This window comes from Taudactylus pleione, unplaced genomic scaffold (assembly GCF_031769625.1).
Source record: "Taudactylus pleione unplaced genomic scaffold, aTauple2 ptg000607l, whole genome shotgun sequence".
NCBI classification, from domain to species: Eukaryota; Metazoa; Chordata; class Amphibia; order Anura; family Myobatrachidae; genus Taudactylus; species Taudactylus pleione.
The window spans coordinates 2,344,856-2,362,788 of NW_028285009.1; the positions used below are offsets into that span (position 1 = coordinate 2,344,856).

Consider the following 17,933-nt stretch of genomic DNA (forward strand, 5'->3'; position numbering starts at 1 on the left):
TGGCATTGGGGTTGTACTGTATGCAGGGCATGGTATTATACTGTATATTGGGGTTGTACTGTATGCAGGGCATGGTATTATACTGTGTATTGACATTGGGGTTGTACTGTATGCAGGGCCTGGTATTATACAGTGTATTGACATTGGGGTTGTACTGTATGCAGGGCCTGGTATTATACTGTATATTGACATTGTGGTTGTACTATACTCAGGGCCTGGTATTATACAGTGTATTGACATTAGGGTTGTACTGTATGCAGGGCCTGGTATTATACTGTATATTGACATTGGGGTTGTGTGTATTCAGGGCATGGTGTTATACTGTATATTCACATTGGGGTTGTACTGTATGCAGGGTATGGTGTTATACTGTATATTGGCATTGGGGTTGTACTGTATGCATGGCATGATATTATACTGTATATTGACATTGGGGTTGTACTGTATGCAGGGCATGGTGTTATACAGTATATTGGCATTGGGGTTGTACTGTATGCAGGGCATGTTATTATACTGTATATTGGCATTGAGGTTGTACTGTATGCAGGGCATGGTGTTATACTGTATAATGGCATTGGTGTTGTACTGTATGCAGGGTATGTTATTATACTGTATATTGACATTGATGTTGTACTGTATGCAGGGCATGGTGTTATACTGTATATTGGCATTGGGGTTGTACTGTATGCAGGGCATGTTATTATACTGTATATTGACATTGATGTTGTACTGTATGCAGGGCATGGTGTTATACTGTATATTGGCATTGTTGTTGTTCTGTATGCAGGGCATGGTGTTATACTGTATATTGGCATTGGGGTTGTACTGTATGCAGGGCATGGTGTTATACAGTATATTGGCATTGGGGTTGTACTGTATGCAGGGCATGGTGTTGTACTGCATATTGGGGTTGTACTGTACTCAGGGCCTGGTATTATACTGTATATTGGCATTGTTGTTGTTCTGTATGCAGGGCATGGTATTATACTGTATATTGGCATTGGGGTTGTACTGTATGCAGGGCATGCTATTATACTGTGTATTGACATTGGGGTTGTACTGTATGCAGGGCATGGTATTATACTGTATATTGACATTGGGGTTGTACTGTATGCAGGGCATGGTATTATACTGTATATTGACATTGGGGTTGTACTGTACTCAGGGCCTGGTATTATACAGTGTATTGACATTAGGGTTGTACTGTATGCAGGGCATGGTATTATACTGTATATTGACATTGGGGTTGTGTGTATTCAGGGCATGGTATTATACTGTATATTCACATTGGGGTTGTACTGTATGCAGGGTATGGTGTTATACTGTATATTGGCATTGGGGTTGTACTGTATGCATGGCATGATATTATACTGTATATTGACATTGGGGTTGTACTGTATGCAGGGCTTGGTGTTATACTGTGTATTCACATTTGGGTTGTACTGTATGCGGGGCATGGTGTTATACAGTATATTGGCATTGGGGTTGTACTGTATGCAGGGCATGGTGTTTTACTGTATATTGGCATTGGGGTTGTACTGTATGCAGGGCATGTTATTATACTGTATATTGGCATTGAGGTTGTACTGTATGCATGGCATGGTGTTATACTGTATAATGGCATTGGTGTTGTACTGTATGCAGGGTATGGTGTTATACTGTATATTGGCATTGGGGTTGTACTGTATGCAGGGCATGTTATTATACTGTATATTGACTTTGATGTTGTACTGTATGCAGGGCATGGTGTTATACTGTATATTGGCATTGTTGTTGTTCTGTATGCAGGGCATGGAGTTATATTGTGTATTGGCATTGGGGTTGTACTGTATGCAGGGTATGGTGTTATACTGTATATTGGCATTGTGGTTGTACTGTATGCAGGGCATGGTGTTATACAGTATATTGGCATTGGGGTTGTACTGTATGCAGGGCATGGTGTTTTACTGTATATTGGCATTGGGGTTGTACTGTATGCAGGGCATATTATTATACTGTTTCTACTTCAGGGTCCATAGGGGGTCCACAGGGTTGACCTTGGGGTATAGCTGGATCTGGATCCATGGGCCCCACGCAGTTAAAGCTTTGCTTATCCCAGGATGCACTTGGGTCCGTCCTCCTCTATACCCCGCCCCGGCCACAGGCACCTCAGTTTTAGTTGGTGCCCGGCCGGAGTCGGGTCACCCTGCGCAGTGGGGCTGCATAAGCAGCCCCTAAGCTTTATTCTTTATTTAAAAAAAAAAAAAAAAAAAAGAAGATTTTATTATTTTATTTTTACTGTCTTCAGAGCGGCAGCATCAGACTGTCCATCTGGACGTCTCTGCTGCCGCTCCAACAGCCCCGCTGGCGCTGCGACGCCGGTACTGATCCGGGGATCGCAGCGGGACCCCGGAGTCAGTGCTAGCGTGGCTCCGGGACCACCCAAGGACCGCTGCCGGACTGAAGGGGCCATGTAAGCCGCGTGCAGCGCTGTCAGCGCTGCACGCGGGGATAATGCAGTCTTCATGCCTCCGGTCTCTGGGGACAGACCGGCGGCGCTAGTAGCAGCGGCGGGCTCCCTCTCTTCAGGCATACCCCGCGTGTCCGCTGGCCCCCGGGGGGTAAGTACCGGCTTGGAACCGGCTTCCCCGGGGGTTTAGTACTAGCAGGGGAGGCAGCCTTTCCTGCTTTAGCGCTCCTCCCCTCAGCCCAGCGCGCCTTCTCTCATGTGTGCTGGCGTCGCTGGGCTGTAATCTCCTGGCCACTCCTACTCAGAGCTCTCCGGCGGCCATCTTCAGGCAGCATCGCAGAGCTCCCAGGCAGGCTTCCAGTGGACCAGTCCCCCTGCGTACCTCTCCCCCTGCAAAGGACAGTGTTCGCAGCGCTATAGCCCTCCCAGACACTGAATCTGGGAGGTTGATTGTAGCGGAAGGTGCAGTGAGTATAACTTCTCTGCATGGTATGTGACTATTGCTAGTGCTGCTGTCTGTGCTTATTTTCTACTTACTGTCAGCTTTTTACCTATCCCTTTCCTTCTCCTACGGCCCGCAGGTGCGTGGGGGAGGGGTGTTCTTTCTGTGTACCTCACTTATATAAATCTACGTATTTGTGAGGTCCGTCACATACTGCGGTGTGCTCCTCAGTACCAGTTTGTGGGCTGTTTGGGTTGCATACTTGGGAGTGCGTGGGTGTTATACGCCTTTCCTCGTTTCGGTGAGACACTTTTTTTTGAAAAAAAGTTTGTGTCATGTCTGATGAGGGGAATGAGCGCTCCGAGGCTCCTGTGTTGTTTTCCTGCCGACGCTGTTCGGCAGGGGTTGACGGGGCAGAATTGTCTGAGGACGGTCTGTGCGGGCGGTGCCAGTTGGTACCTGGACCCTCTAAACCCCCGGTGGCGCAGGATCCTCCGTGGGCAATGTTTATGCAAGTGCTGGCGTCAATCGCGGACCGACTTGCGGTCCCGACTGCGGCCCCTTCTAGGGCGTTGCCCCAGCCTACCATGCCCCGTTCCCCGGGTGTGACTCGTCTGGTGCAGTCTCCTCCCGGGTCTCAGACTGTGGGTCCTTATGCGGGTTTGCCGGTATACGTGCAAACCCCCACCGTGCCGCAGCAGTCGATGGTATCTTTTCAGGGGTATCCTCAGGCAGTACCCCCGCCTTGGGTGGACGTCCTCTCCAGCTCTGTTCAGAGTCTGGCGGCTTCGTCCTCGGCTTTTCAGCATATGTTGCACAGTGATTTGCCCCCACGGGCGTCCAAGCGTTCCGTTCCGGCTTCACCGGCGGCTCAGTTCACGGACACGGACGTGTCTTCGGATGACGGGGAGATCCATGAAGACTCTGACTCGGATGCCGGGGCCCAGGAGATGGAGGCTAAGTCTTCCATTAATGTGCCGGCATTGGTTAGGGCGGTGCGGGCCATCCTTCACATTGAGGAGGATGTGCCCGCCCCCAGGTCAAAATACCCTAATTTTAAAAAGGCCAAGGTAGCTTCGACGGTTTTTCCCCTGTCCGATCAATTGACGGATCATATGGCAGGGGCCTGGCAGTTGCCCAGCAAGAGGTTCCAACCGCAGAAGCGGTTGGCTTCGAACTATCCGTTTCCGGAGGCTCATTGCAGGAAGTGGGAAACTCCTCCAGCGGTGGATTCCCACGTTACCCGCTTAATTAAAAGCGCTACGCTGCCTTTGCCGTCGATCTCCTCCCTGAAGGATCCCACGGACAGGAAGGTGGAGACTTGTTTGAAGTCTATTTACTCTCTCTCGGGGGCGGTGGCCCGTCCGTCCATGGCCATCTCTTGGGTGGCTAAGGCCATCTAGAGCTGGGCCAATGCTTTGGAGGATACCTTTCCGGAAGATGCTCCAGAGATCCAGAGAGCGTTGATAGGTCAAATGAGGGATGCGGCTTCCTACATTGGGGAGGCATCGTTAGACGCAAGCCTGCTAACCTCTCGGGTGTCGGCTGCAGCTGTGTCGGCGCGTCGGTCTTTGTGGCTGAGGTCTTGGAGAGCTGACGCTGACTCCAAAAAGGGACTGGAGGCCTTACCTTTTAATGGGGAGTTGCTTTTTGGTCCAGACTTGGACAAAATTGTGGACACTCTGGCTAAGTCTAAATCAGCCTTCCTCCCTTCGGCTTCTGCTCCTACCAAGGTACGGAGCTCTGCTTTTCGGTCCTTTCGGGTTCAGGGCAAGGCAAAAGGTCAGTCCTTCCCGAGGCAGTCGACGACCAAGGCCGCTTCTAAGCCCAAGAAGCAGCCCTGGAGTGCCAGGCGCCCTTCTTCCAAGCAGGAAGATAAACCTTCTGCCTGATGGGACGGGCCTCCCTCTGGGGGACCCCAGAGTGGTACTGCTTCATCATCTCCACTTGACGGTCGCTTGCCTGCAAGCGCACGGGTGGCTGATAAATTGGAAAAAGTCCTCCCTGATTCCATCTCAGCGGATGGTTCATTTGGGAGCCCTGCTGGATTCTCGGCAGCAAAGGATCTTCCTGACCCCGGAGAAGGTCTCCTCCCTGCAGCTGAGGATACACAGTTGCCTGAGCAGTTGCCGCCTGTCGGTCCATTCGGCTATGAGGGTTTTGGGCTCCATGGTGTCAACATTCGACATGGTGGAATTTGCCCAGTTCCATTCCCGGCCTCTACAGGGGCTGATTCTATCGGAATGGAACGGGTTACCTCACCGGATCCGCTCTCAATTGCTGGTGTTGTCCCCGGAGGTCGGCCTCCCACTCTCCCCCGGAGAGTGGGAGGCCGACTTCTTCTATTTGCCCAGTGCTGGCACAATACCACCACGGATGCCTGGGTTCGAGAAGTGGTCTCCCAGGGGTACGCCCTGTCTTTTCGGCACAGACCGCCCCACCAGTTTTTCTGCACGAGTCCTTCTCAGGATACGACGAAGTCTTTACAGATTCAGGAAGCTATAGAGTCCTTGCTGACAGCAGGGGTCATTGTTCCCGTTCCTCCATTACAACGAGGGACGGGGTTCTATTCTTCTCTGTTTCTGGTGCGGAAACCCAATGGTTCTCATCGCCCTATCCTCAACTTGAAGTCTCTGAACAAATTCCTCAGAGTTCCCAAGTTCAGGATGGAAACGTTATGTTCCATCATTCTGGCGATGGAACCGGGGGATTACATGGTGTCCCTGGATATCCAGGACGCCTACCTCCATGTTCCGATAGCACCTTCGCACCAGCGGTATCTGAGGTTCGCTATCCTTCAACACCATTACCAGTTCCGGGCGCTACCCTTTGGTCTCTCCACGGCACCGAGGGTGTTCATGAAGATTATGGCGGTCATGGCCACACATCTTCGGAACCAGAATGTACGGCTACTACCGTATCTGGACGACCTCCTGTTGCTGGCGAGTTCCCCGGAGGTACTGCTTCATCATCTCCACTTGACAGTCGCTTGCCTGCAAGCGCACGGGTGGCTGATAAATTGGAAAAAGTCCTCCCTGATTCCATCTCAGCGGATGGTTCATTTGGGAGCCCTGCTGGATTCTCGGCAGCAAAGGATCTTCCTGACCCCGGAGAAGGTCTCCTCCCTGCAGCTGAGGATACACAGTTGCCTGAGCAGTTGCCGCCTGTCGGTCCATTCGGCTATGAGGGTTTTGGGCTCCATGGTGTCAACATTCGACATGGTGGAATTTGCCCAGTTCCATTCCCGGCCTCTACAGGGGCTGATTCTATCGGAATGGAACGGGTTACCTCACTGGATCCGCTCTCAATTGCTGGTGTTGTCCCCGGAGGTTCGGCAGTCTTTGGCTTGGTGGCTTCAGACAGCTCATCTGATCGAGGGGCGTCCCTTTTGGATCCCGGACTGGGTCCTGCTCACGACGGATGCCAGTCTTCGGGGTTGGGGGGCAGTGACCGGCTCGTTGTCACTTCAGGGTCGTTGGTCTGCGGAAGAAGCTCTTCTTCCCATCAACATTCTGGAACTGCGGGCGGTTTATCGGGCCCTGCAGTCGTCCGGTCCCGCTCTTTACGGACGGCCGGTTCAGGTGCAGTCCGACAATGCCACCACGGTGGCGTATATCAACCACCAAGGAGGAACTCGAAGTCGGGCAGCAATGTCGGAGGTGTCTCGCATCCTTGCTTGGGCGGAGTGTCACATTCCAGCGATCTCGGCAGTCTTCATTCCCGGAGTCCTCAATTGGGAGGCGGACTTCCTCAGCCATCACGACGTGCATCCCGGGGAATGGTCGCTTCACCCAGAGGTGTTTCAGCTACTCGTGGACAGGTGGGGGCTGCCGGAGCTGGACTTGATGGCCTCCCGTCACAATCACAAGTTGCCCGTTTACGGGTCAAGGACAAGAGACGCAGGCGCCAGTCTGGTAGACGCGCTGTCGGTGAAATGGACGTTTCACCTGGCGTATCTGTTTCCTCCGATATCCTTACTTCCTCGGGTTCTGCGGAAATTCAAGCAGGACGGCGGCACGCTCGTGCTGGTTGCTCCGGCGTGGCCCAGACGTCCTTGGTACTCCGATCTGAGGTGTCTCTCCATCGACGCTCCGTATCTTCTTCCTCAGCGTCGGGACCTGTTGTCTCAAGGGCCCTGCCTTTACCCGGATCTGGGTCGGCTGTCTTTGACGGCGTGGCTCTTGAGACAGCCGTCTTGAGGTCTAGGGGTTTCTCCAGTTCAGTCATTGGTACCATGCTTAGGGCACGCAAGCCTGCCTCCGCACGGATTTACCACAGGGTGTGGCGCACTTACTTTCAGTGGTGTGAATCCAGAAACTATGATCCTCAGGTGTTCCGGGTTTCCAGAATCTTGGAGTTCCTTCAATCAGGTTTGGACCTCGGCTTACGCCTGGCCTCTCTGAAGGTTCATGTGTCTGCATTGTCCGTGTGGTTTCAGCGACGGATTGCAACACTACCGGATGTTCACACCTTTTTCCAGGGTGTTCTCAGGATACAGCCTCCCTTCGTGCCTCCTGTGGCTCCTTGGGACTTGGCGGTGGTGCTACGGGTCTTGCAGGGTCATCTTTTTGAGCCTCTTGAGGCGGTGGACCTCAAGTGGCTGACGTTTTTCTCCTAGCAATTGCTTCTGCCAGGAGGGTGTCAGAGTTGAGGGCGCTTTCCTGTCGCCCTCCTTTTCTGATTTTTCATCAGGACAGAGCGGTGCTCCGCACTCGTCCGGAGTTTTTGCCCAAAGTGGTCTCGAAGTTCCACATTAATCAGGAACTTGTTGTGCCAGCTTTTCAGTCGCCTGATCTTTCAGCTGGTGAGGCTTCCTTAGATGTACTCCGGGCACTTAGAATCTATGTGGATCGGACTGCTTCGGTTAGGAAGTCGGATTCTTTGTTTGTCCTCTTCGGTTTTCACAAGAGGGGTTGGCCTGCCAACAAGCAAACGTTAGCCCGTTGGCTTCGTTACGTTATTTGTGAGGCTTATGCACAGGAGGGTTTACCTGTGCCAGCCTCTGTTAAGGCTCATTCCACTCGTTCTGTGGGTCCCTCTTGGGCTGCTAGACGTGGCGCCTCCGCTGTTCAGCTGTGTAAGGCGGCCACTTGGTCTTCAATTCAAATGTTTTTGAGGTTCTATGCGTTTGACACCTTTGCCTCTCAGGATGCATCCTTCGGGCGCCGGGTACTCCTTTCAGCACAGGAGCGTCCCCGCCCTTAGTTGAACTGCTTTGGGACATCCCCAAGGTCAACCCTGTGGACCCCCTATGGACCCTGAAGTAGAAAACAAGAGATATGGTAAGAACTTACCTTTGTTATCTCTGTTTCTACGAAGTCCATAGGGTCCACAGGGCGCCCGCCCTGACGCACCTTGCATTAAATGGGCTATGTGGCTGGTCACCGGTTTTCTGTCTCCCATTTCTGTGAATATGGTTTCTTGTGTGTTCCAGTCTTCCTTCTCTCTGTTTAGTCTCCTCCTCCGGCCTTAGCTGCTTACCAACTGAGGTGCCTGTGGCCGGGGCGGGGTATAGAGGAGGACGGACCCAAGTGCATCCTGGGAGCAGCAAAGCTTTAACTGCGTGGTGCCCATGGATCCAGATCCAGCTATACCCCAAGGTCAACCCTGTGGACCCTATGGACTTCGTAGAAACAGAGATAACAAAGGTAAGTTCTTACCATATCTCTTGTTATATTGGCATTGAGGTTGTACTGTATGCAGGGCATGGTGTTATACTGTATATTGGCATTGTTGTTGTACTGTATGCAGGGCATGGTGTTATACTGTGTATTGACATTTGGGTTGTACTGTATGCAGGGCATGGTGTTATAATGTATATTGGCATTGGGGTTGTACTGTATGCAGGGCATGGTGTTATACAGTATATTGGCATTGGGGTTGTACTGTATGCAGGGCATGGTGTTTTACTGTATATTGGCATTGGGGTTGTACTGTATGCAGGGCATGTTATTATACTGTATATTGGCACTGAGTTTGTACTGTATGCAGGGCATTGTGTTATACTGTATATTGGCATTGTTGTTGTACTGTATGCAGGGCATGGTGTTATACTGTATATTGGCATTGGGGTTGTACTTTATGCAGGGCATGGTGTTATATTGTATATTGGCATTGGGGTTGTACTGTATGCAGGGCATGGTGTTGTACTGTATATTGGGGTTGTACTGTACTCAGGGCATGGTATTATACTGTATATTGGCATTGGGTTGTACTGTATGCAGGGCATGGTATTATACTGTGTATTGACATTGGGGTTGTACTGTATTCAGGGCATGGTATTATACTGTATATTGGCATTGGGGTTGTACTGTATGCAGGGCATGGTATTATACTGTATATTGACATTGGGGTTGTGTGTATTCAGGGCATGGTATTATACTGTATATTCACATTGGGGTTGTACTGTATGCAGGGCATGGTGTTATACTGTATATTGGCATTGGGGTTGTACTGTATTCAGGGCATGGTATTATACTGTGTATTGACATTGGGGTTGTACTGTGTTCAGGGCCTGGTATTATACAGTGTATTGACATTAGGGTTGTACTGTATGCAGGGCATGGTATTATACTTTATATTGATATTGGGGTTGCACTGTATGCAGGGCATGGTGTTATACTATATGTTTGCATTGGGGGTGTACTGTATTCAGGGCATGGTATTACAGTGTATTGACATTAGGGTTGTACTGTATGCAGGGCATGGTATTATACTGTATATTGATATTGAGGTTGTACTGTATGCATGGCATGGTATTATACTGTGTATATTGGGGTTGTACTGTATGCAGGGCATGGTATTATACTGTATATTGACATTGGGGTTGTACTGTATGCAGGGCATGGTATTATACTGTGTATATTGGGGTTGTACTTTATGCATGGCATGGTATTATACTGTGTATATTGGGGTTGTACTGTATGCAGTGCATGGTGTTATACTGTATAGTGGAATAGGTGTTATACTGTATGTAGGGCATGGTATTATAGGAATTATACTATATTGTGGACATGGTATTATAGTAATTATACTGTATAGTGGATAGGTGTTATACTGTATGTAGGGCATGGTATTATAGTAATTATACTGTATAGTGGAATTGGTGTTGTACAGTATACTAGTATGTGAGCTAAGAAGGGGATGGAGGCTGTACTGTAAACTTTGTATGGGGTCTATAATGGCATTGACATTACATAGAGGCATAGGGACAGCACATAGGGGCATAGGGACAGTACATAGGGGCATAGGGACAGTACATAGGGGCATAGGGACAACACAGTGCCAAACTTGACATTAGAACATCCGTCTAGCAAAAGGTTTCATTATTTTTCTTGCATGAAATTTAATCAGGAAGAAATTATTACTCTGCACCAGAATAAAGCATCATTAATATAATATTCATTTCTGATGGGTTCCAGCAATGCCGATATCATACTGGCAGATTAACACTGCATGAGCGAGTCTTGCAAGACCCTTGCCCAGATTACAGAATACAGGACACCTGTTCCTAGGTGGTAATATCTTACTTCCTGTCAGTTCAAGCAATATAGTTAAACCTTTTTGTTTGAATGGTGCAATAATGATAGATGCACTTAATACAACCGGAGATTGCTGCGGTGACCAGGAGACACGAAGTGATCAATATCTCCATTGTTACAAAGGGGTGGCAGTAAATATTGATGACCTGCCTGGCAAAAGGGCAAAACATTCAACTTGAAGACTGTGAGATTAAACAGGGTCTTATTGAGATTCCACATCAGGCTCCAAAGTAATATAAAGCCGACTTTGGCTTCTTGACGGTGCAATCCTTTTAAATCAGCTCAAATGGGAAGAAAGTGCTATCTACTATTTGTTTTTATATGCATAACTCTTCTGCCCTTAGTTATACCATAAATATATTACTGCAAGGAGACAGCGCTGAAGACGTTACTGGCTTGTAAGATCTCATCAACCTGATTCTGTACCCAGGGAAGGGCTGCACCCATTTATCCATGGATAGTGTTGTAATGATAGGAAGAAAAACCTGGAGGGGCAACTGTGTGCAATGGGCAGTGCTGACCCGACCATTACTCAAAGTACGCTGGTGTGTAGGGTTCCTTGCTCCCTGCACTAGCAGGCCGCTCTGGATTGAGGGGTGAGGGAGGTGGAGGGAGGCGTTTGAGAAATGTGCAGCTTACCTGATGTAATCACATCTGTCCTTAACTGGCAATGGGCCTGATTCAGCGAAGGACGCAATGTCAATGTTGCACGTAGTGGAGCGATATTTTGGCACTGCGAATGCGCGGCGATGGATCAGTGACAGCAAGCTCTGAGAGGATTTATTCACAAAGTGAGTGACAAGTAGTCAGCATCTGGGGGAGGTAACAGTGGGGGAGGCGTGTTTAGAAAAACGCATGCGTGTTGGGACCGTTTTCTGGGCGTGCACTACTGAGGCTTGGCGATTTGCGTTGGCCGCTGCAGAGGTCCCGATTAGGAGACCCGATCTGTCTGAGACAGCATAGGCTTAATCAGACGTTCAATGTGCGACAGATGTCTCCGATATTCACCGCTCTTGTACGTGAGCGGCAGATGTCAGACGCCACAGGTGGCGCCTCAAAGCTGAGACCTTTGCAAGTCTGACCAGTATGGAATTGGAGTCACAACGGAATTTGCGTCCATCTTGGAATCAGGACCAATGTGCTTTGTCTTATGTGAGAGGGGAGTGTGGACCTGCAGGGGATAAGCGATGAACACCCCCCTGGACAATGAGATTGCAAATGATTGAGCCCCAGCAGAGACCACCTGACAACCATTGGGGATGTTGTAATAACTTGTCCAGCTCCTCTGGTTTATTACCTGTAAATAGTAAAGTGGTGGCTCAATGGTTAAATGCACTGAATTGGGTTGACACTGATAGACATTTTGGACACGCTGATTGAAATCCCAGTGCCTGCATCTCATGACCTTGGACAAGTCAGATTGTCTCCCTATTTACCAGCCCAAACCGTATTGTGGGCTGTACCTGGACAGAGAGACTGCGCCATACCAATTCCGTTGCCTGATTCAGGGATGTACGCTATGACAATATTTCTGCAGTTGGCCGTTGTTTTTATTATAGCGCATGCACCTAAGTCGCACGGCGCATGTGTCCCAGTGCCTCTGTGAGGACCCTCGCAGAGAGGATTTATACGCAGCGTGATTGACAGTTAAGGGCTATTTGTGGGTGGTAACGGAGGGATGGTTACAAAAGCGCATGCGCCTCGCAACCGTTTTATAAGCGTGTTTCGGATCTAGCGACTGCGTTTTAGTTACGTCGCCCTTTCTGAGTATCCATAGAGTCACTCAGAAGCAGTGACGTGCGGTGAGGTAAATGGCTGGGGAGGCCGTGGCAGTGACGTGCGGTGAGGTAAATGGCTGGGGAGGCGCTGGCAGTGACGTGCGGTGAGGTAAATGGCTGGGGAGGGTCTGGCAGTGACGTGCGGTGAGGTAAATGGCTGGGGAGGCGCTGGCAGTGACGTGCGGTGAGGTAAATGGCTGGGGAGGCCCTGACAGGGACGTGCGGTGAGGTAAATGGCTGGGGAGGCGCTGGCAGTGACGTGCGGTGAGGTAAATGGCTGGGGAGGGTCTGGCAGTGACGTGCGGTGAGGTAAATGGCTGGGGAGGCGCTGGCAGTGACGTGCGGTGAGGTAAATGGCTGGGGAGGCCCTGACAGGGACGTGCGGTGAGGTAAATGGCTGGGGAGGCGCTGGCATTGATGTGCGGTGAGGTAAATGGCTGGGGAGGCGCTGGCAGTGACGTGCGGTGAGGTAAATGGCTGGGGAGGCGCTGGCAGTGACGTGCGGTGAGGTAAATGGCTGGGTAGGCCCTGGCAGTGACGTGCAGTGAAGTAAATGGCTGGGGAGGCGCTGGCAGAGACGTGCGGTGAGGTAAATGGCTGGGTAGGCCCTGGCAGTGACGTGCGGTGAGGTAAATGGCTGGGTAGGCGCTGGTTAGTATCAGAGCCAGAGAGTTCACGTGGGCATTATGTGCAGCAGTGCTGGAAAGTTGGTGTGTTTAGATCAGTGATGTGCGGAAAAGGTAGACAGGGGAGGCAGTGCCTCACCTACCATCCACTTTGTACTCATGAGTTTTGACTATAAAAATGATCAGAATAACACAAAGAAGATTATTTATAATATTTTCTTTCAATTTTTTTTTAATAATTTTTATAGTAAAAACTGTAGAATATACCGAAGTATGACAGGTGAGGCACTGCCTCACCTCACCGCACGTCACTGCTCAGAAGGCCAATGATCATATCAGTGAGGCCCTATAGCAGTGGTTCCCAAACTGTGCGCAGTAGCACCCTGGGGTGCCTCGGGACACTTGCAGGGGTGCCTCAGGTTGGCGGTCCAGCACCAAGTCAAACTGTTTATGGTCAATGTAATGTAGAAACGTGGTCAGCACAATTTACTTCACTTTACTACATTTTTTTTCTGAATTTCTCAATAAACTTTTGGCTTAGGGGTGCCGTGAAAACAATGCTGACACTCTAGGGCGCCTTGATTCAAAAAAGTTTGGGAACCGCTGCTCTATAGCAACAAATATCTTCTACCTGTGGCCGTACGTAGGGAAATGGTGTAACTCACCTTCATTGCCCACAAGTCCTCATTCAAACATGAAATTCTGCGCCTATTTTCTTTCTGCTCCTCGCTACGTGGAAGGCGCAGTTTGAAATACATTTTGAAGATGGAGATTGGGATGTTGCAAGATATATATACTTATAGCTATGCGTAAGTGGGTGCAATTTCTAGACTAATGGTTCTCAATCATTTCTCACCTGGGTACTCCTTGGCAGCCCATTTGCCTTCCTTGTACCCCCAGCGTTTGCAAAGCAACACATTGGGGCCTATTCATCAAACGATTAATGGCCTGGTAACCATGCGGAAACGCTAGTTTCCGCATATTTCAGTTACTGGGCTATTCATCATCAGAGGTCCGACAGGACCCCCTGGGTATTCAGCAAACTCCAAAAACTGAAAGTTTTCTGAGTTTGCTGCCAATAACAAGCGCCATCTTCAGATGGCGCTTGCTCTCGTAGCCCTGCTCCTTCTATGGGAAGGAGTACCGGGGATATGAAGAGGGATCCGAGCAGAACCCTCTGCCGCCTCCTCACTACCTCCCCGGAGGCTGTGCGCGAATGCGTAGCCAGGCCAACAGGGAGGAGATAAGTAACGCAGATACATCTGTAGCTGCGATACTAACCGAGGGGACAGCTGCTTTTCGGAGCAGTTGTCCCCTCACCGGAGCAATGATGAATTGCTCCAGTGTAATCTATCCCTTGCTGCGAGTTCAATACTTCATCATCGGAGGCCATACGGCCTTCGATGATGAATGGACCCCTTTATTAGATATAATTGTAATGTTTAGAACGTTGTAAGAAATGTTATGACTGAGTGAAAGATATTTGCGTTGCCTTCCCCTCCCCTCAGAGAGAGATATGGTGTGCAGAAGAAGACTCTGGTATTAGCGCTAACATCTGCATAGTCACCAGAAATGTTACATCTATTCAGGTGACCGCAAAGACGGTATTGCTCTACTATCTTTAGCGCAGACGACGTCACCATTTTGCCTTCACCATATTGCCAATGAAATGGTCAGAAAATATGACTCCAGTCGCTACCCTGTAAGGCCGGCCACACGCCTGCACGATATCGGCACAAAATCTGGCATATCGTGCAATGTGTATGCCCGATTTGCACGTTCCCGTGGTCGCATGCGATATCGTGTGATTGGTCATGCTGCACAACCAATCACACAATATCACATTGGGAGGCTGTACATATTAATGAAGGATGGAACAGTGATCATTCCGTCGTTCATTAAATCTTTTAAGTGTGTACCGGCATCATGCGATGTCCAGGGTGAAGGCAAATCGCCCGGAACATCGGCACGATTGCCGGTCGTTCAGGTGTGTACCCACCCTAAGACAACGCTCTAAGTGCGGGTGGCTGGCGTTGGGTCCCCTTGACTCAAGGGCCCATGTGTACCACCCACCCTGCACCCATTGTAGACCTGCTACTGCTGCCAGCTGTATTCCTTTATCCCCCTTTCCATACAGTTGGCTGCCCAATGGGAGCACGAAAGGAGCAATTAACATATCTTTACTCAGAATTCCTATGGTGAGGAATAATACTTCATGCTCTGGTCCCTTGGTCATAAACTGAGATCGTAACTATATTGTGTACAAATTAGGAACGGTAACTTTGGCACTTGCTGCTAACACTGGCAAGCCATATCTTCTGATGCGAGCCATAAAGCAGGCACATATGACATTGTTTTCTCCTGGCATAAAAGTGGCGCCTATGCTACCCTCTTAAAGCTAGACGTATTTTGGGAGCTTTGCAAAATGCGCCTTTATTTGTGTCTGTGCGTTTTACACCTGTGATTTAGGCACAAAATGCCTTGAAGTTTACATGAATGCCCTAGTGTAGTGTGCTCCTTACATACAATGAAATATATAGGTGGGAGCATGGGCTGCATTCTGTTTGGGCCATCGAGCTACATGTACATGCGTGTTTCTGTGTTCTATGAACATCGCCTATTTCTGTTCATTGAGCCCTTTCTCATTTTTTTTAATATATGAAGGGAAATCAATGGCTGTGAACCTGGAGGGTGCGTGAGGGCCTCTGATATGTAGCAGAAAAATAGTTTTGTATTTATTCCCAGTATGATGAATATTGCAGCAAAAGTGATGGATAAATTATCTGTTTTCTGGAACAGGATTTTTTTTCCTCTTGTGGCATTTTATTATTATTATTATTATTACTATATTATTATTATTATTACTATTATTATTATTATTATTATTATTAGTATTATTATTACTATTATTACTATTATTATTATTATTACTATTATTACTATTATTATTATTATTATTATTATTATTACTATTATTATTATTATTATTAGTATTATTATTACTATTATTATTATTATTATTATTATTATTATTACTATTATTACTATTATTATTAGTATTATTATTACTATTATTATTATTATTATTATTATTATTATTATTACTATTATTACTATTATTATTAGTATTATTATTACTATTATTATTATTATTACTATTATTACTATTATTATTATTATTATTATTATTATTATTATATAAAGAGACACTCATACTATATTCTAAATAATTTTCTTAAAGCCAACTTAAAGATAACTGTACAGTTATCTAACTTTTAAGGCACTTTAATATGTACATTTGCAATAATGCCTACTGGTGGGCGTAGATTGGGTGGGCGTATATTTATGCTGACCCTCTGTACTTAACACGGTACAAATTTTGAGGCCTGTGTCTTCCTTTCCTTAGAATGCTCTGTGTCTCATTGCTTGGTTCTCCCAAGCCTCGGATAACGTTAAAGCAGAACTCTACTTACAATATACCTCTACTTGTCACTGGTGTAAATCTCCAAGGCATCATATGTTGAAATTATCAGACTTGAGTATGATTGACAGAAAAACCTTGGGAGAAAATAAAGATTTAATTGAACATAGGGCCTGATTCAGACCCACTCGCGACCGGCTGTCCGCTCGCAAGTGGGTCGATGTTCTGGACTGAGCATGCGCACGACGGAGGGAGCTCCGTCGTGCGCATGCGCCAGACGCGACGAGCGAAGGAAAGTCCTTCGCTCGTTGTGTCTGATCAAAGGGGGCGTGCTGTCGATGTTGATTGACAGCACGCCCCCTTTGGTAGGCGTGCCGGGGCGTGTCTCCCTGATGGGGGCGTTCCCACGGGAACGCCTCCCGTCAGAAGCCGGCCCACTGACATCACTAGTGATGTCAGTGGGAGTGATTTTTGGCTCTGATAGAGCCAAAATCACTCCGGAGCTTGCGGTTGAAAACCTCAACCGCAGGCTCCGGCTCACAGTTTCGATGGTCGCGATGGTCACGACCATCGCGGCCATCAAACTGCACGCTCGTATAGCCTGTGGGTGGTGACCCACAGCTATACGAGCGTCCAGGAGGACGCTCCATTTTCATGGAGGCCGGCCCTCATTCAGAGCGTGCGCTCTGCTCAGAGCGTACAGCTCTGAATGAGGGCCATAGTCAACTAGTGTTCATTCTAGCACCCTGAACCTGTCACAAACTGTGCAGTTCCTCTTTTCCTGCCTGGGGTGTCGCTCTCTGCTTCTGGTGTTTTTAGCACACTCTGATCTGTATCTCAGCCGTTTGTTGCATCAGCTGATTGTGCTAGAAGCACCAGAGCAGAGAGTGACACCCCAGGCAGGAAATAGGACCTGCATGGGTTGTAACAGGGATTGGTATGAAATACTGCCGGATGTTAGCCCGGCAGATGTTATACCGACGCTGGAAAGCAGAACAGCAGGATCACAACTAAGGTAAGTTTCTAACTATTCCTAACCCTCTCTCCCCCCTAACTCTAACCCTCCCTTAGGGGTGCCTAACCCTAACCTCCCCCCCTAGTGCCTAACCATAACCCCCCGCCCGCAAGAGCCTAACCCTAACCTACTCCCGCAAGTGCCTAAACTTAACCCCCCTTCCCGCAGTCTAAACCTAACTGAGGGTGCCTAACCCTCCCTTCCCCATGCCTAACCCTAACCCTCCTGGGGGGGTGCCTAACCCTAAGTCCTCCCAGGAGCCCGTAACCTAACCCTCCCCCCCCCCCACGGCTGTCCGCACCCGGTGCCCGGCTTACCTTCATTCAGTATGCTGGGCGTCGGGCTTCCGGTGTAGGTATAATGACAGGAGTCAGGATTTCGACACCTGTCATTAGTCCCCTGCCGGAATTTGACAGTCGGGAAGCCGGCGGTTGAAATGCTTTTTGACTGCTTCCCTTGTGACAGGTGCAGGGTGCTAGAATGAGCACTCTAGTGATGCCAGACTATGCAAGCGGGCTTAGCAATATCTTTATAGAACCTAGATAAAGAGCTTGCACATCAATACCATTGTGCTTTTTTCTTTACATTACATTAGACAACCGCAAATAAAAGTAGGGTTAGCATAGCTTCGGCTGTTCATGTAAATGTTGCAGAGAATTTC

General features: G+C 48.7%; 1 protein-coding gene across 1 annotated transcript in view; it reads left to right on the forward strand.

The window, feature by feature from the left end:
- CELSR3 (cadherin EGF LAG seven-pass G-type receptor 3) overlaps positions 1 to 17,933 on the forward strand; it is a 210,274-nt gene that overhangs the window by 52,037 nt on the left and 140,304 nt on the right. The gene's annotated exons all lie outside the window — the stretch shown is intronic.